This window comes from Hesperophylax consimilis, chromosome 15 (assembly GCF_061612785.1).
Source record: "Hesperophylax consimilis isolate HC1 chromosome 15, BYU_Hcon_1.0, whole genome shotgun sequence".
Classification (NCBI taxonomy): domain Eukaryota; kingdom Metazoa; phylum Arthropoda; class Insecta; order Trichoptera; family Limnephilidae; genus Hesperophylax; species Hesperophylax consimilis.
The window spans coordinates 25,354,093-25,379,203 of record NC_142850.1 but is presented as its reverse complement, the minus strand read 5'-3'; the positions used below and the strand labels follow the sequence as shown (position 1 = coordinate 25,379,203).

The window sequence follows — 25,111 nt, the reverse complement described above, 5'->3', positions numbered from 1 at the left end:
AAATTAGCAAAAATCATTTTTTTATACATCGATAAATAGAGTAGATACTAACGCGTACTTGCATAACCTCGCATTAAATATAGGTAAGTACCTTAACATCTGATAGTATTCTTATCCTAATCACTGTATAGCTTTGGATTGTTATAAACGAAAGTGTCGCCCTCTGTTATTTTCAAAAAGAACCGTTGAAGTTTTTAAACGAAAAAAGGCGGGGCGATGTCGTGCGTAGATGCAATTTGCAGTAGTATGATTGAACTTCGTTGGTGACACTCTTGTTCATCATGTTACTCCAATGTTCGTCTCCCTTCTTTCTATCTTCTATGCTACTCGTACAACCATTACTACAGAATTTATCTCTTGAGATCGGTATATAAGTTACAGAATCAAACACTTAATTTATTTCATCTCTTTGCTGAATCCCTCTGCTGCATCGCTTAGTTCGAATTATTGCCTTGGCTGGGTGGAGTCTGTTATAAATTGTAACGCGTTGGGCGGAACTTTATGCAAAGCCATTCTCAGAAATAATTCCAGTGATACAGCTTCGCCTCACACATTACCAGAACCAAGACAATCTACACTCGGTCACATCGTTAGCCCAGAGGATGGTACCAATTAGCCAGTATCTTAGCAATTTGAATAATTAATTTATATTTTTTTATCATTTGATTGCAACCTCCTTCTTTTTGTGTTAGGGCGTAGGTACAATTGATATTTATTACTGATTGCTTTATGAATATGGTATAATTTTTTTGGGAGACTGCAATGTTAGTGTTTTTTTAAGAGGATGAAATCACGCTATCCCAAAATTATTTCTATGTGATTATTGGAGAAACCGACCATGTAAATAAAATTATGAAACGTTAACGACATGTTAATAAGATCAGGTTATAAATTCAAGTGTTAATGATCAATGATAATATATATTCCTCAATACAGGTAAATTTAACTAAAATTAAGAGAAATTACTTGAAATTCGACCGTCTAAACCTCAACTCTATACTCTAAGGATGGGCTGTTTCACAAAATTTGAATAATTCATCAAATTTCAAAGTTGATTTTCAAGTTCTGTAAAAGTTCTGTCAAGTAAATAGCTCATAATGATATAATACCATAACTTGAATATGACTTTCACAGAACCCGACAGTGAACGTTGAAATTCAAATTCTGTGAAAGTTATATTAAAGTTCTGTTAATTAAATCTGTTATTTTAAAATCTCTCGGCCTTAGGAGTTTGAACTTACACTTTAGGATAAAATAAATACAGGTGGGTGGTTTACTAGGTACCAGTATTACTTAGTACGCCACTGTGTGTATACTAGAAAATATTGACATAATCTATAAGTTTATTCAAAAGATGTGATGAAGAGGTGCTTGTTGGAATCAATGGAAATCCCAAAGCTGGCAGGAAAGTTCATGGCTGATAACTCCTTTCTCTTGTTCCTGAAATTATCATGGACAAATCAAATGTTTAAACACCAACACATTAACAATATTAAGTTTTTTTTACATTGTAAGTGAGATAACACAAATTAAACAAATAAAATTTACCTACGCACACCGGCATTTGAACCCGCGACATCAAGCTTGCTAGTCAAGAGCCTTACGCCCAAGGGCGGATCCAGCTTTGGCGCCAGGGGGGGGTCACGTAGTCGTGGTCAAGTTTTTTTTTTTTTTTAAAGAAAGACAAACATTCCCGGGTTACGAATAACCCAACAATAACTCCTACCACCACCACAGAAAGCCGAAAATGCTTGCTTGTGTTGTGATGGAGGACTTAGGTCCGGTCAGTTACAGTTACAAGAAGTTATAATTTAATTTTGATAATAATATATACAAGTAAAAAGTAGGTATTGTTGGATATGGTAACACTAGGTATATCATTAAGATTGTCTTTTGCTCCGCAAGCCCGGGCGGCGTAGGCTCGTGTAATGTCAATTGTCAACCAATACAGTACAGATTACAATTATTAATCGTGTTCTTATTTCACCACAATATAACATGGTGTCAGGTGTGTCTTCAAGATAGTATTGTGTGTAGGAATCTTGCAACTTTTTGAATTTCCTTTTCCTCCTTTTAGTTATTCGCCATCATATATAAAAGAAATGATTGCTTAAAACGTTTCCACTCGCCAACCATATCCGTAGCATTCTGCATTTGCAGAATTTGACTCGACATTATTATTGTAACACTTTGCTTGTCACGACAAAATAGACAAATAACAACAGCTTGTTGACCGTTATTTCTTTGCTTCCTGGTAAAGAATTTATTTATTTTATTTTATTAACGCCTAGAAGGCTTTTACATATACATGTTATGGGTTTTGTTGTTCAGTAGCATTATAAAATATTTTAATTACATAGCATAATAAATTGAGTATGAACTTACATAACAATGTGTAGGGTTATTGTTATGGTGTTATTATTTTATAAACATAAGCAAGCAAAGTTTATTGTACAAAGTACGTCGGTTGAATATTTTACAGAACATAGGTTAAACTAATACATAAACTTGAGAAAAATATAACAGATATAGGTAGGTAGTTAAGTAGATACAATTCAAGTATATAGTTACGGTGTTATTGGAACTTGGACAATGAGTTCGATAAGTTTATATAAATATAGTGTAGTTACAAGAGTACAATAATGTAAGTAGGTAATACACACAAGACAAGTAAGTTTGTTATTATTAATATAAAGATAAACACTACAGTTTGTTGTAAACCATCTTTGTAATCATCAATCTTTATTTTTCCCGATTGGGAATTTTACAAAACAAAGCTTAGTTAATGAAACAATAAAATATGCGTTTGAAAAAAAATTATGAATCTGTTACAAACATTCTAGTATACTGTATTTTAGTTTGTATACTGATTGGTGATGATAAACATCAATTGAGCTATACTTATTACCGAGTATGTGAAGTCTTTGAATAGGTGAGTTTTGAAAATAATTGTTAGCAGATATGGGAACATTATATAGAGCGGTCTGTCGAGTGTCGCGCGTAGGTACACGGAGCGATATAAGACTCATCAAATCAATGGCGTCCAGTCTGCCATTCGAAATTTTGAAAAGAGATACTAAGTCGCACACTGTAATAAATACTATAATAAATAAAATAAAAATAAAAAATTTAAAATAAAAAAATTTGAATCGTTCCACTGTAATATTCACTGTAGGTATGAAGTGTCTATCCAGTCTATCGAAGAGTAGAATAATGCCTTCCAGCGTGCTCTTCTCAATAGTGAGGCCGAATGAATTAAAAATTTGAACTCCTTTAGGACCAATCGTGTGCAGCAAATGTTATTAATAAATGTAAGTACTGTACTTCCATATTTAAGAGGAATATAAACGCTGGAAATATTTCGATTCTTGTGCTTTATAAATTTTAAAACCGAGCGCCTTGCACCGTCATATTTTGGCCTGATTTGCACGAGGCAAGTAATTTGAAATAAATATTGTTGCCATGACGCGGTGCTTGCAATACGTAAGAAGCGCCCAGCGAGATTTCCGTTCGCCGATGCTTCCATACGCTTGTTAATACCTTGTTACCTGGTGGATGAATACCGTCCATTCTATTTTGCCAGCAGCGGCCGAGCCGGCAGCGTAGTCAATATTATCGACAATCCTCAAACTATAGGGAACGCTAATAAAAGTAAATATTTATAAAATTTGAATTGATTTTATTTATTTACAATCCAAACAAAAATATTCTGAAAGTGAATTATTAATAGGTACATATAAATATTAATAAAAAGAAACTTGATTAAGTTAAATATAATATGTATATATATTAACAAAATGTAACTAATACGTTCTTTTACAAAACTAGGTATATGTACTTTTATCAAATTTACATACACTTTATCAAATTTCCACATCTAAAATTTTTGTAAAATTTATTTACAAATAAATTTTTTGGAAACAAATCAACAAACCAATCTCAATATTAGAAATGATGATGGAACAACTCACAGCTAGGTTTAAATATATTCTACAATAGATGCATCAATTTATGGATACATACACTTAAAAAAAAGGTTAAAATAAATAACTTGCATCTAGCTATTCTGAATTTATCCTAAAAGAGCATAATTAAAACAAATACAATAGATATCGCGGGTTCGAACCCCGGCAAACAAATCTCAGTATTAGACATTTTCAAGGAACAGCTCACAGCTACATATATTTAAAAATTATTCATATAAAATATTAACTCTGATCTACCAATACTGAATTTAAGCATTATATTCGTCAACCTAAAATTTCTCAAATGAAAATATTCTACATTAGATACATCAATTTATGGATACATAGACTTTAAAAAAAACGGTGAAAATAAATAACTTGCATCTACCTATGCTGAATTTATTCCAAAAAGAGCATAATTAAAACGAATACAATATATATTATTTTAAAACAAAAAGTAAAATTTCGACGGCCTCCATGGTAGAGGGGAAAGGCTGCCAGCTAGCGATCCGGAGATCGCGGGTTTAAACCCGGCAAACAAATATCAGTATTAGACATTATCAAGGAACTGCTCCCAGCTACATATATTAATAAAAAGAAACTTGATTAAGTGAAATATAATATGTATATACAAGTTACAAATATTAAAAATGTGTCCACTTCCGAAGTTATTAATTCATCATCTAGAAAAATAAAATCTGGTACTTACCGCTAAGTCCGCTAACTTTATAGTTATACACGGCTTATAAAGTTTTAAAATCGTTGAACGTAAAATATATTAATTGTAAGGTATTGTTTTATTAATCTAAAATATAAATAACTTGCATCCCTCGTGCGGCATAATTTTATTTTTTTTAAATTCAATTATAATTTCGCCGAAATAAATTAAAATGTTAGCCTTGGGCAAAACCTCGATGAACGAGGTTGTGTCTCGCCTTAAGAATTGCTTTAGGAAGTATAGGAAGGCTGGTCATTCGCGCGGGCGCGTTAGACCTGTCCAGACCTGTCAAAAAACTTCCGAAAGAATAAGTTCTGTAACTTACTAAAATTACGTTAAGTGACTTTTGGTGTCGTTTACATTGGGAATTTGGCCAAACTCGCCTTCAAGAGCGATTTACAGGAAAAAAAAACTTACGAGTCTAACCCCAGCCTTAGAACATTAACAAATAACATTTGAGTTTAAACACACATACACTGGCATAATGAAGAAACTGATTAGATTACTTACCATTTCTTGTAATGAATTGAATTTGCAGCAACAATTTTTAAGAACACTATTACTTATATTGGAACTTATTTTTTTTAACTTAGTAAACAAATAAAAGTAAACACTTTATTAATAAAGTTTAGTCGTTCCGATTGAGGTTAGGTTTTGCTAGACGCTAGACGTTAGTCGAAACAAAGCGCGCGCAAGCGTCACACGTGGTTACACGAAATGTGTCATAATAATATGAAAGGTGGCGGCCGAAGCGCGCGCCGGTGGCGGTGCGCGGTGACGCGGTAACATTCGAATTTTCGATGCGTTCGTTCCCGAATAATGCGTTTGCCGTCAAACAAAGTATTATATTAAATTAATTAAATATTGAAAGTACTTAAATAAAATTTATATTGTGACAAAAAATATATAAAAACATTATGTTTAACAATTTTAATTAGTGGTCCACCTAGGTCCTGGATGGGCCCAGGACCTAGGTAGTCATGACCCCCCCTGGGCTGGGGCCCAGGGGGGGGGTCATGACCACCGTGACCCCCCCCCCTGGATCCGCCACTGCTTACGCCTCGAACACGGAAGCTATAAAGGCCTGAAGTTACATTTAAATACTAAGTTTAATTATAAGACATCTTGGCCTTTGCTATAATTGTACATTTTTTGATATGTAATTTGATAAGTCTAAAAAATATCAATCCTACAAAAAATGTTTTGAAGTGCAAAATCTCCAACATACAATCCCTTTGGCAAATTAAATTCTTAAGATTCAAATGGAAAACATACATTAAGTTTTTCGGAATAACTTTATTGAGTAAAACCTCAAATTGTAATATTTAAATATTGAAGACAATATTAGTGATTTTTAAACGAAAATCTGAAACAGAAAAATCAGAAAAGGAAACGGTCACATCCGTTTCCTTTTCTGATTTTTCTGTTTCAGATTTTCGTTTAAAAATCACTAATATTGTCTTCAATATTTAAAAGGAAAACATACATTTTTGCAAAGTTTATTGTTCATAATGCTAGTCTTACACGACCGCTATACTCTCATAATATAGTGATCATTCAATTCAAACACGTGTTCCAACATCGTGATAATATATTTGAATAATATATTTGAATTTTACTAAAATTTTATCAGAAAACCTGTTAATTCATTCGTCAAAGGCCTGTAATCCCGTTTTAACAGGATTAAAAATTATTTTAAGAGATTCTTAATAAATTAGCAAAAATCATTTTTTTATACATCGATAAATAGAGTAGATACTAACGCGTACTTGCATAACCTCGCATTAAATATAGGTAAGTACCTTAACATCTGATAGTATTCTTATCCTAATCACTGTATAGCTTTGGATTGTTATAAACGAAAGTGTCGCCCTCTGTTATTTTCAAAAAGAACCGTTGAAGTTTTTAAACGAAAAAAGGCGGGGCGATGTCGTGCGTAGATGCAATTTGCAGTAGTATGATTGAACTTCGTTGGTGACACTCTTGTTCATCATGTTACTCCAATGTTCGTCTCCCTTCTTTCTATCTTCTATGCTACTCGTACAACCATTACTACAGAATTTATCTCTTGAGATCGGTATATAAGTTACAGAATCAAACACTTAATTTATTTCATCTCTTTGCTGAATCCCTCTGCTGCATCGCTTAGTTCGAATTATTGCCTTGGCTGGGTGGAGTCTGTTATAAATTGTAACGCGTTGGGCGGAACTTTATGCAAAGCCATTCTCAGAAATAATTCCAGTGATACAGCTTCGCCTCACACATTACCAGAACCAAGACAATCTACACTCGGTCACATCGTTAGCCCAGAGGATGGTACCAATTAGCCAGTATCTTAGCAATTTGAATAATTAATTTATATTTTTTTATCATTTGATTGCAACCTCCTTCTTTTTGTGTTAGGGCGTAGGTACAATTGATATTTATTACTGATTGCTTTATGAATATGGTATAATTTTTTTGGGAGACTGCAATGTTAGTGTTTTTTTAAGAGGATGAAATCACGCTATCCCAAAATTATTTCTATGTGATTATTGGAGAAACCGACCATGTAAATAAAATTATGAAACGTTAACGACATGTTAATAAGATCAGGTTATAAATTCAAGTGTTAATGATCAATGATAATATATATTCCTCAATACAGGTAAAATTAACTAAAATTAAGAGAAATTACTTGAAATTCGACCGTCTAAACCTCAACTCTATACTCTAAGGATGGGCTGTTTCACAGAATTTGAATAATTCATCAAATTTCAAAGTTGATTTTCAAGTTCTGTAAAAGTTCTGTCAAGTAAATAGCTCATAATGATATAATACCATAACTTGAATATGACTTTCACAGAACCCGACAGTGAACGTTGAAATTCAAATTCTGTGAAAGTTATATTAAAGTTCTGTTAATTAAATCTGTTATTTTAAAATCTCTCGGCCTTAGGAGTTTGAACTTACACTTTAGGATAAAATAAATACAGGTGGGTGGTTTACTAGGTACCAGTATTACTTAGTACGCCACTGTGTGTATACTAGAAAATATTGACATAATCTATAAGTTTATTCAAAAGATGTGATGAAGAGGTGCTTGTTGGAATCAATGGAAATCCCAAAGCTGGCAGGAAAGTTCATGGCTGATAACTCCTTTCTCTTGTTCCTGAAATTATCATGGACAAATCAAATGTTTAAACACCAACACATTAACAATATTAAGTTTTTTTTACATTGTAAGTGAGATAACACAAATTAAACAAATAAAATTTACCTACGCACACCGGCATTTGAACCCGCGACATCAAGCTTGCTAGTCAAGAGCCTTACGCCTCGAACACGGAAGCTATAAAGGCCTGAAGTTACATTTAAATACTAAGTTTAATTATAAGACATCTTGGCCTTTGCTATAATTGTACATTTTTTGATATGTAATTTGATAAGTCTAAAAAATATCAATCCTACAAAAAATGTTTTGAAGTGCAAAATCTCCAACATACAATCCCTTTGGCAAATTAAATTCTTAAGATTCAAATGGAAAACATACATTTTTGCAAAGTTTATTGTTCATAATGCTAGTCTTACACGACCGCTATACTCTCATAATATAGTGATCATTCAATTCAAACACGTGTTCCAACATCGTGATAATATATTTGAATAATATATTTGAATTTTACTAAAATTTTATCAGAAAACCTGTTAATTCATTCGTCAAAGGCCTGTAATCCCGTTTTAACAGGATTAAAAATTATTTTAAGAGATTCTTAATAAATTAGCAAAAATCATTTTTTTATACATCGATAAATAGAGTAGATACTAACGCGTACTTGCATAACCTCGCATTAAATATAGGTAAGTACCTTAACATCTGATAGTATTCTTATCCTAATCACTGTAGATATAGCTTTGGATTGTTATAAACGAAAGTGTCGCCCTCTGTTATTTTCAAAAAGAACCGTTGAAGTTTTTAAACGAAAAAAGGCGGGGCGATGTCGTGCGTAGATGCAATTTGCAGTAGTATGATTGAACTTCGTTGGTGACACTCTTGTTCATCATGTTACTCCAATGTTCGTCTCCCTTCTTTCTATCTTCTATGCTACTCGTACAACCATTACTACAGAATTTATCTCTTGAGATCGGTATATAAGTTACAGAATCAAACACTTAATTTATTTCATCTCTTTGCTGAATCCCTCTGCTGCATCGCTTAGTTCGAATTATTGCCTTGGCTGGGTGGAGTCTGTTATAAATTGTAACGCGTTGGGCGGAACTTTATGCAAAGCCATTCTCAGAAATAATTCCAGTGATACAGCTTCGCCTCACACATTACCAGAACCAAGACAATCTACACTCGGTCACATCGTTAGCCCAGAGGATGGTACCAATTAGCCAGTATCTTAGCAATTTGAATAATTAATTTATATTTTTTTATCATTTGATTGCAACCTCCTTCTTTTTGTGTTAGGGCGTAGGTACAATTGATATTTATTACTGATTGCTTTATGAATATGGTATAATTTTTTTGGGAGACTGCAATGTTAGTGTTTTTTTAAGAGGATGAAATCACGCTATCCCAAAATTATTTCTATGTGATTATTGGAGAAACCGACCATGTAAATAAAATTATGAAACGTTAACGACATGTTAATAAGATCAGGTTATAAATTCAAGTGTTAATGATCAATGATAATATATATTCCTCAATACAGGTAAAATTAACTAAAATTAAGAGAAATTACTTGAAATTCGACCGTCTAAACCTCAACTCTATACTCTAAGGATGGGCTGTTTCACAGAATTTGAATAATTCATCAAATTTCAAAGTTGATTTTCAAGTTCTGTAAAAGTTCTGTCAAGTAAATAGCTCATAATGATATAATACCATAACTTGAATATGACTTTCACAGAACCCGACAGTGAACGTTGAAATTCAAATTCTGTGAAAGTTATATTAAAGTTCTGTTAATTAAATCTGTTATTTTAAAATCTCTCGGCCTTAGGAGTTTGAACTTACACTTTAGGATAAAATAAATACAGGTGGGTGGTTTACTAGGTACCAGTATTACTTAGTACGCCACTGTGTGTATACTAGAAAATATTGACATAATCTATAAGTTTATTCAAAAGATGTGATGAAGAGGTGCTTGTTGGAATCAATGGAAATCCCAAAGCTGGCAGGAAAGTTCATGGCTGATAACTCCTTTCTCTTGTTCCTGAAATTATCATGGACAAATCAAATGTTTAAACACCAACACATTAACAATATTAAGTTTTTTTTTACATTGACTACACACAGGAGGCCCCGAGGAAAATAATTTCACTCAGTGCCTATTGTTCTTTGAGGACGCTGTGTGGAAAATCTTTTCAAGAAATGGAAAGAAGAGGAAGTTCTGGGAAGGAAATCTAGGGGTCAGTATGTCCAGGAGTCACGGACGTATTAAACCATCCCTCCCACTGCGGTGCAAGGCGATGCGACAAGTTGAGAGAGTCCCGATGGAGAGGTCAAAGGGTCTCCTTCAACCGGCCTCCCGATCCGGCTCACCACACGGGCTGTGTAAACTGCTAAATCACTGATGTAGTGAACCACTTGGGGTGACCTATGACAGGGGTATTGCAATGAATGGTTCCCGGAGCGGCGGTCCCAAATGTGATGATACTTTTTCATTAAAAATCATAGATATTGGCTAGATATGCGACATTTTAAATAACATTGCCATATTATTTATTATAATTAACTAATTCGGTATTCTCCTCGACACCATTTTCTTTACATAAATGCTGTGATGTGTCTGTTATTAACGTGTATCTTAGATTTCCCTTATTTAATTGCTACTGTATTAATAAATAATAATAATACGCATTAGTTGATTGAAATTTCGATCACCGAGTCCATTGTTTGGGTATCCGGTACCCAATTAGCCGCGTTAGTCGAAAACAAAAATGATTGCAGTTCAATCCGAATAGGACGTAATACCAAATGATAAATAATTCCGAGTGACAAGTGAACCCATTGGCAGTTTCGTGTTCAGCAGAGGTAAACACAAAGCCAAGAGCAGGTTTCGTGAATATTTAATCCAACGGGCTGCGAACACTGGCACCGGTGGGCGGACCGGTTCAGTCAGATATATCCCAGCTCCAGTAGCACAGTGCTGACGCTAGCCACAGCCACTATACGCATTGTATCATGGGCTGGCCAGCTGTGGTGAGTGCTCCTGCTAGAGGAAGTTCTATTGCACGCCATTCATGCCAGCTACCCATTGATCAACACACAACACCCGCCAACAGAGTAACAGACCAGCTCGGCAAGCCCTCGGGGACTTGTACCTCATCGAAGCACATAACATACAATACACCTTACAGTCATGCTGCTGACTGCTTATTATTTATGGTATCTCTGAACACCTCACGCTTAGTACGTGATATTATTTATTACCCTCTTTACATTTACATATTCGCGTGTAATGCTTCGCTTATTCTTAGCGAGATCTTTCTTTTGTTCCGATGAAAACTCTACAAGGAATTCGTAACGCGGAATGCCAGAAGGACCCCACCGCAGACCACTCTTACATTAATATTCGTTGAGGTTTAGTCGGTAAATATTATTATTTCAAGTAGATACCTAAGTAGGTACTTCGAGTCTGACAAATTGTCGCAATGCAAGATAAACGACCAATGGTAACGAGCATTACCATTATATCTTCGAGTAATTTGTTATTTTAATATTCAATTACGATTATAATAAAGCCACAGGCGTAATGAGATCAATTATATCGCGTTAGCCTAAGTACAAGGTGAGGTTGTGTTCAATATCAAATGAGAGCGACTGCGGGCTGCAGTCGTCGAATATGCATGTCACTAATTTATTATTGGAAACGAATCAGCGTTAAATACTTTGTAAAAAAAAGGTTTAATCTTTAAGTCGTCCGGACATCTTGCGGCCATGACCCGGCGGCCGTTGCTCCTACAAGTGGGAGTTTTATTACTTGCCAAACTAGTTACACGAAATAATATTACATGAATCAGTTTCCAAAAGACAGTTCGTTTCTTTGACAAATTTATAAATGTTGTAATTTAGTTTTGTCTGTCCGCCTGTATTTATAATTTATTGTTTACAATCATCTAATTTTTGTTTGTTTTGTCAGATCTCGCATAAAGAGAATAACATAAAATGGTATTTGACAGTTAAAGTAAGATTTAATACATTGCAACTGAAACTTTCTGTTCAATTATTAAACATTGTGCGGTGCTTAATTATCAGTTATTACTGTCAGCATGAGCATTGCATAAATATATTTAACTGATAGTATCCTAGGACATAATATAATATCTTTACATATAAATAGATCACAAGTTACACAGCATGTTAAAAATTCATGAATTGGAGTAATTCTTTCCTTTCAGAACTCCTTTTAACAGAATTACTTTTGAGGTCTTAAATTATTTACAGTTTAATTATTATAATTGATCAATTTATTAATTAAAAGTTTTAATTTTATTTTTCAAAAATGCTATATTCATTTGAATGTCTTTAAACGGTATTATCTTGCTAGTCAACATTTTATTTCTTAAAATTATAATGTGCAATGCTTTTCCGTGCCAAATAAATAAACAAGATATACGTATATATTAAGTATTAAAAAAATGTATCAGTCGTCTGTCACCTATATATATCTTTTTTTAAAACTTTGAACATATATAACAGAATCTGTATAATGTTAACAAAGCTGGGAACTTGGGCTGGGAAACTTCTATTTTAAAAAAGTACATGTGAAGGAGAATAAGAGGATACTAGATACAATCTAAAAATTAAAAATACTAATTCCGATTGTGATTCTGTATGTAACTCCGGTTTAATTAACCTGGATTTGATTTTCAAAATTGGAACTGATTGTGCGTACAAGCGATAAAGTAGGTACCAAGATTATTTTATTTTTATTAATTAATTATCAATTTTTTATTCGAATTGTGTATTTATTTTACTTAAATTTTCGACTAATTGTCGTCATTTTTTGAGTTTACTAACTGTGATCATTCGAAAAGTTAATTTACGATCGTCTCTAAAATTGACAATGTTTGTTTTTTGAAAGGCAATTTTTGAGGCACATATATTTTTTATAAATACTTTCAACTTCATAAATCTTAGACTTATAATATCTCGAGATTTTTCATGGGTCTGCGCTGGAATGAATATAATTGCGTTGAATTAATATTTCAAATTTGGAATTACTTCCAATTTGAATAAAAATTTTCCACTAGCATAATATATTTATATATAAATAGATAATTTTACACGGAAATAAATGAGTATTATTAATTTCTTAAGAATTTCTTCAAATTATTCATAATACGGTTAAAAACGGGATTGCAGGCCCTTAAAGAATGAACTCATAGGTTTCCTGAAAAACTTTTAGTACAATTCGAATGTATTATCACGATGTTGGAATACGTGTTTCGTCATTTTATACTACAATATATAAAAGAATTTACTAAAAGTTTTTCAGGAAACGGCCTGCGATCCCGTTTTTAACCCGATTACCGATACTTTGAAGTGATTCTTAATATATTAACAATACTGATTTTTTACAATACAGGGAATAAATAGCAAGAAGTTTTTTTAATATATTCCTCCACACGATTTCTGACTTCATCAATCATCTCCAGTAGCTAGTAGTGGCAATGGTTCTCATTATATCACAATAAATTTAATATGCCAACTGTTTATTAAGTAAGTAGGTACATACTCTGTACCATGGGTGATTAGCCATTTAGAAGGGGAATGCTTCTAACGATGTGTTGACTTTAAACTGAATTTAACAGCCATTAGCACCTCCTATTACCTATTAGCTTATTACTTATTACATAATACTACTTATTACTTATTACCTATTACTTTATTCTCTGTAACGACTCGAGACTTGAAAGCTGCGATGCGCGACGTCGTGTCTTTATTTTATGATATATCCAGTGTTTTTTTAGTTGTATTACCTACCGATGACGATAAATTAATGTACACAATACATCCCTAGCTTGGCGCCCCTCTCTACAGGCAAGGTGTCTAGAATCTAGAATATGTGGGTTTTCCAATAAGAGGTGTTATTTTGAATAGCCCGCTATTTCGGTAGATGTTACTTTTGAAGCTGTCATTTTGATATTTGACAAGTAGAAACTACGCCATTAATAAAAATGGAACGATACACGCTTCAACAACGCATTGAAATTATTAAAATTCACTTGAGTGAATCAAATGCAAATCATCTTGAGTGATGAGGCTCATTTCCACCTCGGTGGCTTCGTCAACAAGCAAAATTGTCGGATCTGGGGCTCGGAAAACCCAAGATTTATTGTTGAAAAACCTCTCTATCCTCAACGTGTGACTTTTGGTGCGGTTCATGGTCCGGCAGAGTCATTGGACCTTACTTTTTCTAAAATGAGTCTGGAGCAACAGTTACGGTGAATGGATTGCGCTATCGAGAGATGATTAATGATTGTTTATTGCCGGAATTGGATGGTATTGATCTGGACCACGTTTACTTTCAACAAGATGGCGCTACGTGCCACACAAGCAACGAAACCATTGATCTTTTACGATTGAATATCAAAATAAAACCTCTTATTGGAAAACCCTGTACATTCTAGGAATCTTGCTCTGTAGGTGCGTATGGTGTCCATCTTGGACGCTTTCCCCAGCATTTTATAGAATATTAACGGCACCCTCATTTCTCATCTGTTCCCAACAACTTATTGTACAACCACAAAGCAAATAAAAAAGTTTTGTTCGTTATGAATCGCTTTGTTGCTATTTTCACACGGAGAGAAATCGATTTTTGCCCCAACAGACCTTAATAAAACATCAATTTAAAGAACATCTCTGACATCCTGATAATATATTCGTAATTTAATAAAAGGTTATCAAGAATCCTGTTAATTCATTCATAAAACATGCAATCCTGTTTTAAACCGGAATTACCAATTATTTGAAGAGATTCTTAATGCATTCGCAATGATTATTTTTCTCCGTGCAAGCCATTGATACTTGTTTTCGCTTAAAATGACATTTCCACCCCGATCTATGAACCTTTGAAGTTTCCATTGAAAACAAAAAAAGGAAAATATGTGCATCAGACAAAAACTGCAAAAAATGCCCCTGGAATGGTTCAATCATTTGATCTGCAATTTTGTAATACCAGCCACAAGTTATTATTACTTTATTTTTTTTGTAACCAATTATGAGATTAAATAAATCTTTCAATGAGAGAAATCATAACATTTCTAATTACGTATTGCCAACTGAAGATATTTCGTTATGACAACATCGTTATTCACGGCGTATAAAGCGATCCGCATCCTTAGATGATGCATTTGAAGCGATGCACCAGCTCGCGTAACATTTGAAATCAGGCTGCTAACAATAACATTCCTTATGTAGATGGCGATAAGGTTTAAATTCCCCAATATAAATAGATAAGGTTTTGATTTATGCAAGAAAAAAAACATTGCCAAAAAGTACGATTTATTTTATTTTGCGAAGTTCAGGTATAAATATTTGAATGTTTTATGATAATTTTCTAAAGAACTTAATTTGTCATATTATACAATAAAACTGAAAAGAGCTTCGTAAATGAGAGATTTTGAAGTTTAAAGCAGTTTTTACAGGATTGATACTTTATTTTTTTCTGGGCTTATGAAAAGATTCATCAAAAATATTCTCTGTTATTTCAAAGGCCAAGATGTGTTCTACTCGCAATATTTAAACAAAGCATCCAACATATTTCTGAGCCATCAAATTTTCAAACCAAAATCACACGATTTTGCGTTACTTTCTAGTACTTCGAATTAATGCCAGTGGGTGAGGTTTTAAATACCACAACAATGTGTATTATTTATTGGGCTGTAAAGTTACCAATTTTCATTGAAGAGGGGCCATTCAATCCCAATACAAATAAGTTGAGTAAGAACTATGAACTTACAACTCTAATTGATTAAATTGGTTAAGTAGGTACTGCGCTAAGAGACAATAATAATATATCGAAAAGGGGTCACTCATTAATCATCGTCGACAAGTTAACAACTTAAAAATCATCGGAGCAGAATAGATAAATTCGACGAAAGTGAACTCAATGTCATTAAATTATTTTCATGGCGTCTTTGGTTGGTCAGCTACTATGGATATTCTATTTATTCTATTATCAGGGTCGCGTTCTGTGTAAGGATAAAGTGGTGTGGGACATAATGGCGCCAATTGTTATATAAAGGCGCCTTGAAATATCTTAATTTATTAACAATATCTACACAGCTTCTATAGGCGCTTTAGGTTTTTCTTCATTCCACAAAGTTTTGAAATTTTAGATAAAATAAGTGAAAATTGGTTATAACGACAACGCTTATAACGATATCATGGCTGTAACGAACAGAAAGCCAAATATTATTATTTTTAAATATTAACTACACACAGGAGGCCCCGGGGAAATAATTTCCCTCGGGGCGTACATCGTATTTAGGGATGCTGTGTGCAGGGTCATAATATAATAATACTACCTTTCCGAATCTTTTGAAAATGATAGTAAAACATTTTAATATTTGTGCCTGAACTTCGCAAAATAAAATAAAACACGCTTTTTGGCGATGCTTTTTTCTTGCATAAATCGAAACAGGCGGCTGGTGTTGAGCAGGAATCTGAACCTTATCGCTATCTACATAAGTAGTGTTATTGCTAGCAACCTGATTCCAAATGTTACATGAAGTCATGCTAAAAAATATATTACCTGGAATGCACACCTTTTGAATATTTATGTTAATACCCCTTAGGTTAATTTGTTCGCTTTTGGGAACAGATCATATTGTCTTATAGAAATCACTTTCCCCTTTACTGTCATGGTAAGAAATATGAACTGAATGGTGTTAGAAAGAGAAAACACCGCGCTTTATATTCAAATCTAGAAGTTAACTACAGATAAATTAAAATTTACACTTCTATGAAACCAAAGGTTCCGGACCCCAATTTGAGGAAGAAATTATAAATTATAAATTTATTAATTTTTTTATATGAAACCAAAAAAAGTGAACTAACAGTAAAGTTTTTAAAACAATCGTCTTATAAAATGTTTGTGTGTGTGTTTTTTTCATTATCAGTAATTTTAGTACAGTAAAAACGTAATATTTTATTATTTTTAATAATAAAATTTGTAATTTTTACGTTCAGAATTATTTAATTTATTTGTATTTTATCACAAAGCGGAAATACTCCGACCTTCTGTGATTAATATTTTTCTGTGACAAAACATGCCAGAGGCGTGAGGGGTTAACAGAACGCCAGTGTTTGAAGAGAGGCTAATAATCTAATTCCACACTACTTTAACTAACCACATATCTTATGTTGGTTGTTGGTCATCGGCTACCGTGTAATCACCGAGTGTTTATGCGAGTCGGATTGCTGTCAAGATGGCAATCATCTGGATATCGAAACTAATTACATACAGGAAGTTAATAATAATGGATATCATTTCCATTTGTGAAAAATTATTATAGTTTCCGCATTTTACTTAACTGTAGCACAAACATTTTTACACGAACTTTCCCCATTTTCATCTCGTTGCTGACCAAATCTAAGAAAAAATTCACAGTGTTTCTTTGAATGCTACTTAACTCAGGTGTCAAGAGATTTTTGCTGTTTGTTTTAAATAAGTTGTGTTTTATTAAATATTTTCACAACAGTCGCTTATGCATAATATTTTTTTTTTAATATTAGCACGCTCCCTCTATCGTTCGTATTTATATATATATATTCCTTTCAATATTTTATTTATTTATTTAATAATTAAAACGCCCTGATGGGCTTTTACATAATACATATTTTACATCATTTACTGCATAATACAGTGACAACAGAAGGTTTCTATTTTTAAAACTCCAACAAATAATTTAAAAAAAATTTTAAGTTCACAACATATCTTCAAAAAAACAACAAATATATGCAATCGCTCTTTAAATATGCTACATAAAAATCTCATTCAGGTATTCTTGAACACAGGCAAACTTACATTAAATATGTCGATATTTGAGGTGAATTTGTTTCCAAGTGTGTGAAAGCGAGAAATAGGTGCATGTATGTGGTAGTTGGGACTAAGTTATTATTGCAGAATAATTTATTTTGCCTAGTTGCTCGAGTAGGTACTCTGAAATCTATGAATTGCAGGAGTTCACAACAGTCTAGTTTGGAGATAAAAAAGTTAGGTCATTTATTTTTCTTCTATTTTCTAGGGATTGTATTTTAAGTGTATTTAGTAAGTAAGAATGTAAAGTTTATGTGTTGAATAGGTATGTGTAATTTTAACTTAATAAATCGTAAAAATTTATGCTGCACAATATTTATATATGAATTTGGTAGTATGGGGACCACACTATTGAATTGTATTCTAACGAGCTGCGTACTAGCGACAGATACACGATTTTTATAACCTCCAACGAGTCTAAGGCCAGCGCCACACTTGACGGAAATTCCGTCGCGGATCTTCCGCTGGAGGCAATCCGTTACCATACGTTGCAGCCACACTGAATATTCAGTGGCGGATTATCAGTCGACTGCCAACGCTTATACAGCGTGGTCGTAATGGATCCGATAGAAGTGATAGCTATTTATGAGGCATTAAAGAAGAAAGAAAAAGAAAGCGTAAATATTGGGTTCATCCCATAAATACTCTTCGACTAGAAATTGGGCAATTTCATACCTTGTATATGCAACTAAGAAATTATCCAGATAAAGTATTCGAATATTATCGAATGTCCATACAATCATTTGATGTATTGCTGAATTTAACGAAGGACTATATTACCAAGCAAAATACAAAACTTAGAACGGCCATATCTCTCCCAAAGGCAAACTCTATTTTGCACTTCGATAATAAATCTTTCAGTGTCGAACATCCTGTGCGTTCGTCGTCGCCGCGTGTTATCCGCCGAATGTGGCGCGATGCATACAAATACTTGGAATGCGACTTTGCCGATCTTCCGCCGACGGAAGATCGGTGCGCGGAGGACGGAACAGACGCGAGAGTCGGCGGTCCGCCACGGAGCGACCGATCGTCCGCGACGGAACGACCGATCTTCCGCGTAGTGTGCCCGCTATTTGTAATTTATATGCAATTACATGTATTGGCGTTCCGTCGCGTAACTTCCGCGACGGAATTTCCGTCAAGTGTGGCGCTAGCCTTAAAGTCTTTGATGGTTGTGATTATAAATCCCAGTGTCTTCATACCTTTGTTAAACTGTTAATAAGTTAAGTTTACTGCTGACAAACTGCAAAAACAGTTTAGCAGGTTTAAATTGTAAAATAAAAAATTTAAAAAAAAATAAATTGTTGTATGTGATTTACAAAATTTAATTGAGTGTCAAACATAACTCCAAGGTACAGAATTTCGTTGACTTCTTCTAAAATTTCTCTTGCTATTGTGTATATGACTAAAAGTGGGGTCTTTGTTCGACAAAATGTTAATGTCTTACATTTATCGATATTGAAGAATAAGTTGTTAGCTTTATACCAATTATGTAATTTGTTGATGTTTGACTGTAAGATTAGACAATCGCTTTTATTAGATATTTTTTGTATTTTTAATGTAATATATTTTTCATTTCATTTTTGGAGACGCCCCAGAAAAACATAAGCAATAGCGAAGCATAAATGGTATAAATGAAATGAAATGTCCCAAGATCTCTGCCACTTCTCTCCTCATCTGTCAGTTTCAGACATGAGATGCTCTCCATTCTGCTAAAGGCAAACATTGGATCGTATTACCGAAGAGCATTTTAGTGAAAACCTGACTACGAATTATATATAGATACTAAGTTGTTCAGACTTTCTGAACCCCGAACAAACTGACTCAAATCTGCATTGCATGGACAGTTTGTAAAGAAGATAAATATGTATACATCTCAGTGGGTAACCGGATAAATCATCACTATGATAATTCATCACATCTTTAAAAAGTTATATAATATATTTATTCTTTCAAGAAAACTCAATCGTAATAAAATAAATGTATACAAAAAATCTCAATAGTAACCCGAAAATAATTCAAATTGCCCTTAAGTTTTTTAATACATTTTTGTCGCAATACTAATGTAGTTTTTATTTTTTGCAGGTTTGAATTTGCTCCCGATACTTAACAACTTAAGGTAAGTCAAATCAATACATCTTCAAGCAGCTTGACACTGTTAACTTTGCAGGCAGCCAAAAGAGGAACTGACGAAAAAACGAGCTATTTTTAAATTTAAAAAATACATCACCCATAAAATCTTCACTGGTTTCGCCACCAACTGTAAAGTTCGCATGTCAACAGCTTGATAACCTACTTATTTTTGTCACAGTAAAAAATGTTTATTATTCATAAAGGTAATAGGTCTTTCAAAAACAGTCAATGAATAATCATATGATCATTGCTGGAAAACCTGGCAGAACCTTAAATATGAATTAAACCTTTTGTATGACCCACTAAATACTCGCAAATGATGATCTCTAGCATCATGAAATTCGCAGGATGTCAACGCAACGTTACAGCTAGCCGCACTCAATGTTATTCCATAAATTTAAATTGTTCAAATAAAAAAGAGGTTTAAAAAACAGTTCTGTAACTCGGGTGAAGCCGGGTAGTAACGACTAATCTTGAATTTATAGACACGTTTGAAGGCGAAATAGCTCTCGATTCTGAGGCCAACGCAAACGAAGTAACAAGTGACAGATACACCAGAAATTTTTTAAATTGTTGAACTGAGGAACATAATAGTATTTGGATGATTTGTATAGCGACGTTTTTGTGAAAAATCACCTCAAGGGAGCTGTACAAATATATAATATATTTTTTCAATGCTCTACCTTATTACTAATTATAGACTAGACAAACTATTATCAACTTATGGTTAACAGATTGCATCCACCGGTTCGTCGATCACTAACAAACACACTACAGGGTTTTCCAATAAGAGGTGTTATTTTGAATAGCCCGCTATTTTGGTAGATGTTACTTTTGAAGCTGTCATGTTTTGACATTTGACAAGTAGAAACTACGCCATTAATACAAATGGCTGATACACGCTTCAACAACGCATTGAAATTATAAAAATTCACTTGAGTGAATCAAATGCAAATCATCTTGAGTGATGAGGCCCATTTCCACCTTGGTGGCTTCGTCAACAAGCAAAATTGTCGCAACTGGGGCTCGGAAAACCCAAGAGTTTTTGTTAAAAAGTGTCTCTATCCTCAACGTGTGACTGTTTGGTGCGGTTTATGGTCCGGCGGAGTCATTGGACCTTACTTTTTCGAAAATGAGGCTAGAGAAACAGTTACAGTGAATGGATTGCGTTATCGAGAGATGATTAATGATTTTTTATGGCCGGAATTAGATGGTATTGATCTGGACAGCGTTTACTTTCAACAAGATGGCGCTACGTGCCACGTACCTACGTACCTGGGAGGTCACTTGAGATAAACACTGTTTATTGTTTATTAAATAAATTTTGATAAAGTTCGCACGAGGATTAAATGATTGAAACACAAATTCTGGTATTTGTTGTATTAATATATAACCGACAAATCACAAACTCTAATCACCGGGATTCATGTCGACCAATTTTTTAAAATCTCAAACTTCTGACAGTTACGGACATATTATATATAATGGAGTTATGCCTTTTAGTTCGATCATCTCCAGAAAAGTTCCCACAAAAAAAACTCAACACATAAACACGCTACAAGGTTCACAGAAAACTTATTAATCCCAAAAGCAAACAAAACTATATTTCAAAAAGGACCACACTACATGGCCATTAAAGTATATAACAACCTTACACGTAGCATCAAACAAATAACCGACATACTTAAATTTAAATCATCAAATGAATACCTTACATAAATTAAATACCTCTGTTTTTTGTTTCTGATTTTTATTTTTTATTTACATAAATTTGTTAACATGTTATTGTTGGGTTATGTAATATAATGTGTATTTGTTGGGTTAGCTGGAAGAAATGGGATGTAACCTATTAGCTATACCCTTTGTACTATGTATTTTTGTGCAATAAATATTTTTTTGAATTTGAATTTGAATTTGACACACATAAATATTATTTATGTTATTTAACTAGCGTGTTTAGGAAAGGAAAAGCAAATGTTATAGTGGGTGGTACAGCAGAACAAGGAATTGATTAGAATTTATCTTGTAGGTACGTATCACCTAAAGTGTTTATTTCTTATCTTCATTGCACCATTAATATAGCATGTATGTATTTGTGGACAATTTAGGGCTAAGTGAAGTAACGGCGCTCACGGAGGTGAACTAACACGGTGTATATTTAGGCCGCTAAGTGTTTATGCCAGCCCCCATTAATCAAATGAAGTTTATTTATTACATTCTCGGCTAAGAGGATGAGAGCCACCTCGGAGTGAACATACTCGTACTTACTTCTCATACTGTTGATAAGATAATCAGGAATTCCTGTCTAATTTTCAACTTAAATAGTAGTACATAGAACTTTATTCATTGTTAAGATTAGTTCATAGGTCGTTGTTAAGAATTACTTCATAGAACTTTATTCCTTGTTAAGATTATATGATGGAATTTTGTTCATTATTAACATTAGTCCATAGAACTTCATTAATTGTTAAATATACTTCATAAAACATTATTCATTGTTAAAATTAGTTAGGTCTTTATTAGTTGCTAAGAATTACTTCATAGAACTTTGTTCATCTGTTAAGAACTTTATTCCTTTTTAAGATTACATTACGGAATTTTATTCATTGTTGACTTTAGTTCATAGAACTTTATTAATTGTTAAGATTAATTCATAAAATATTATTCATTGTTAAAATTAGTTCATAGGTCTTTATTCGTTGTTAAGAATTACTTCTTAGAACTTTGTTTATCTGTTAAGATCAGTTCATAGAACTTAATTTCTTTTTAAGATTACACCATGAATTTTATTCATTGTTGACATTAGTTCATAGAACTTTATTAATTGTTAAGATGACTTCATAAAATTTTATTCGTTGTTAAGATTAGATCATTAGATTTGTTGTTAAGAATTACTTCATCGAACTTTGTTCATTTATTAAGATCAGTCCATATAATAGAGATTACACCATAGAATTTTATTCACTGTTAACATTAGTTTATAGAGCTTTATTAATAGTTAAAATTACTTCATAAATCTTTCTTCTTTGATCAGATTGGTTCGTACAACTTTATTCATTCTTAAAATTAGTTTATAGAACTTTATTTATTGTTAGGATTAGTTTATAGAAATTTTTCATAGTTTTGTTGTTTAGAATTTTTCAAACCGCCAATGCGGTCCAATATGAAGAGGTAAGTATGGGTCGTTTTGCGTTATGTTATGTTATACCCAAATCAGTTCGACACCGGTCAGTTGTTGAGTTGACAAATGTGTGGGATTCCCACATAGACGTCACGTCGAGTTCAATTCCTCTGCTCCATCCATCCTGTCCATCATTGCACAAACCACAGTTTCTAAATATTGTCAGATTATTCGTAATCCTGGAAGTGTGTCCTCAAAAACAAGTTTTCGCTCTACTGTCGTAGCTAGTTCGGTAGTTCTATGACATCAGAACGCAGAACTCAACCGATCAAGCATAGAGAGTTTTATTTTTCAAGAACCATTTAATAAGATTTTTATGGAAAGACGAATCCTATTATTTAACTAACAATTTTTAGACTCTAAATTAAATGCCAGTATTAGATGCCTAGATATTTAAAGAATTTTACTTTTTCATAGTAAAATACATTTAGAAGGAGCTTTTAGATTTGCTGCACATTCTTCAAATTATTTTTGAAATATGTATAGTTATAATTATAATGTATAATTTCAAACCGTACTATATAATGTATAAACCAAACACGATAAAACTTGATGTATGAAAGGTTATATCATACTGAACTTCCTTATTATTTAATTTAAACGTGTTAATATTCTGACGGAGATACCTGGCAGAGTAAATGTCTTTCACATCTTAATGAGTATATTAAAATATCTATTGAAACGTGTTGAAGACTGCCTGTCCCTGGTGAACTCTACAGCTTTATTGGATTCTGCGGTTACCCGTTACATGCAAATATGAGAGACTTCTGAATATAATATTTTAACTAAATTATGCAAACTTAATGGCAGTAACGGTGTCCATTAAACTTTAAACTCTGAGAAAACTGTTATGTTTCACCCGGTCAAATTTGAGGTTTAAGGCAATCCTCGACTTCTAATATTTGAATCGGACGAAATGGTGATAAGGTCGACCGGCTGTTTTGATGTTTTATTTTATTTATGTGAAATTCTAGCTCAAATATTATAATGCTTTCCCATCACAATCTAAATACCTTAATTTGTCACATTATACAATTAAGTGTATAATTATTGTATATTAATGGTTTAAACTTTAAACCTTGCCCGAAAATGAGTACATAAGAACGAGATATAGTACTTCAAAGCATTTTTATAGCTGTAATTTTTTTCTAGGCGTATAAAAATAAATAAAATAAAAATGCTTAATTATTTCAAATACCCTATTTGCCTTATTTATTGGGATATTTTCACACAAACTATGAACACCGTTAAAAATGTGTTCAATATTTAAAATTTATTTTTCGGATTCTGACCATTAAATATGTGTTATTTTAATATTTTCATTCATAATTAATGATCGTTCCAAAAACGATCTAAAACCGCACATGTATTCCAAAATGGTTCCAATTGGCTACAACGCCATTATGATATGAAAATTCAAAGTCTTACCAAGACGACTGTCAGCAACGGCGCGTGACGTCAACGCCGCTGAATTTTCGAATAAAACGAACGTGTCACTTTGGCGGCAAATCGATAGTGGCACCTTTTAAATTGTTACAGAACATTTATAAATCAACACAAAAATAAAAGAAAAATTCCCTCACTATTGTTTTTTTCCTCTATTGTTTTCCAAATAATAAAAGTGTTTAAAACTAAATATTGAATACTTTTTAATTTACATCTATTTATAAATGATCTAATTTTCAAACCCAAAACACATGATGACCATTGACTATGACTTGCTAAAATAAATTAAACTAAATAAACATTATCCAAACACTAAACATTGTTGCGTGTTGCGGTTTGCATTGTTCAAGTTAAAACGAAAACTGCTTCATTATAATAAATAGAGAGATGACTAATATTATAATAAATGGTGACCTCGCAAATGCTTTATTGATAATATGTATTGTTTTGAACGAAAGATATTAGGTTATGTTATTATGTTGAGCTTTGACAAAACGTTGACCCAGAAATGGTAATAGATCTCACGGACGATGGAGGTGAAATGTCACGTCAAAAATATGTTTCAGGGAAACCCACAAGGCTCAGTTTAGGGACTACTTATAATTAACTATCAGCAATTGGCATAATGTGT

The 25,111-nt window shown here is 33.0% G+C and overlaps 1 protein-coding gene across 1 annotated transcript in view; it reads left to right on the top strand.

The window, feature by feature from the left end:
- The window catches only part of form3 (FH2 domain-containing protein formin 3), a 189,878-nt gene that overhangs the window by 76,008 nt on the left and 88,759 nt on the right, over positions 1-25,111 (top strand). The window contains exon 3 of the mRNA XM_089640082.1: positions 19,806-19,839. The gene's annotated coding sequence lies outside the window, so the exon portion shown is untranslated. The remainder of the gene's footprint in view (positions 1-19,805; positions 19,840-25,111) is intronic.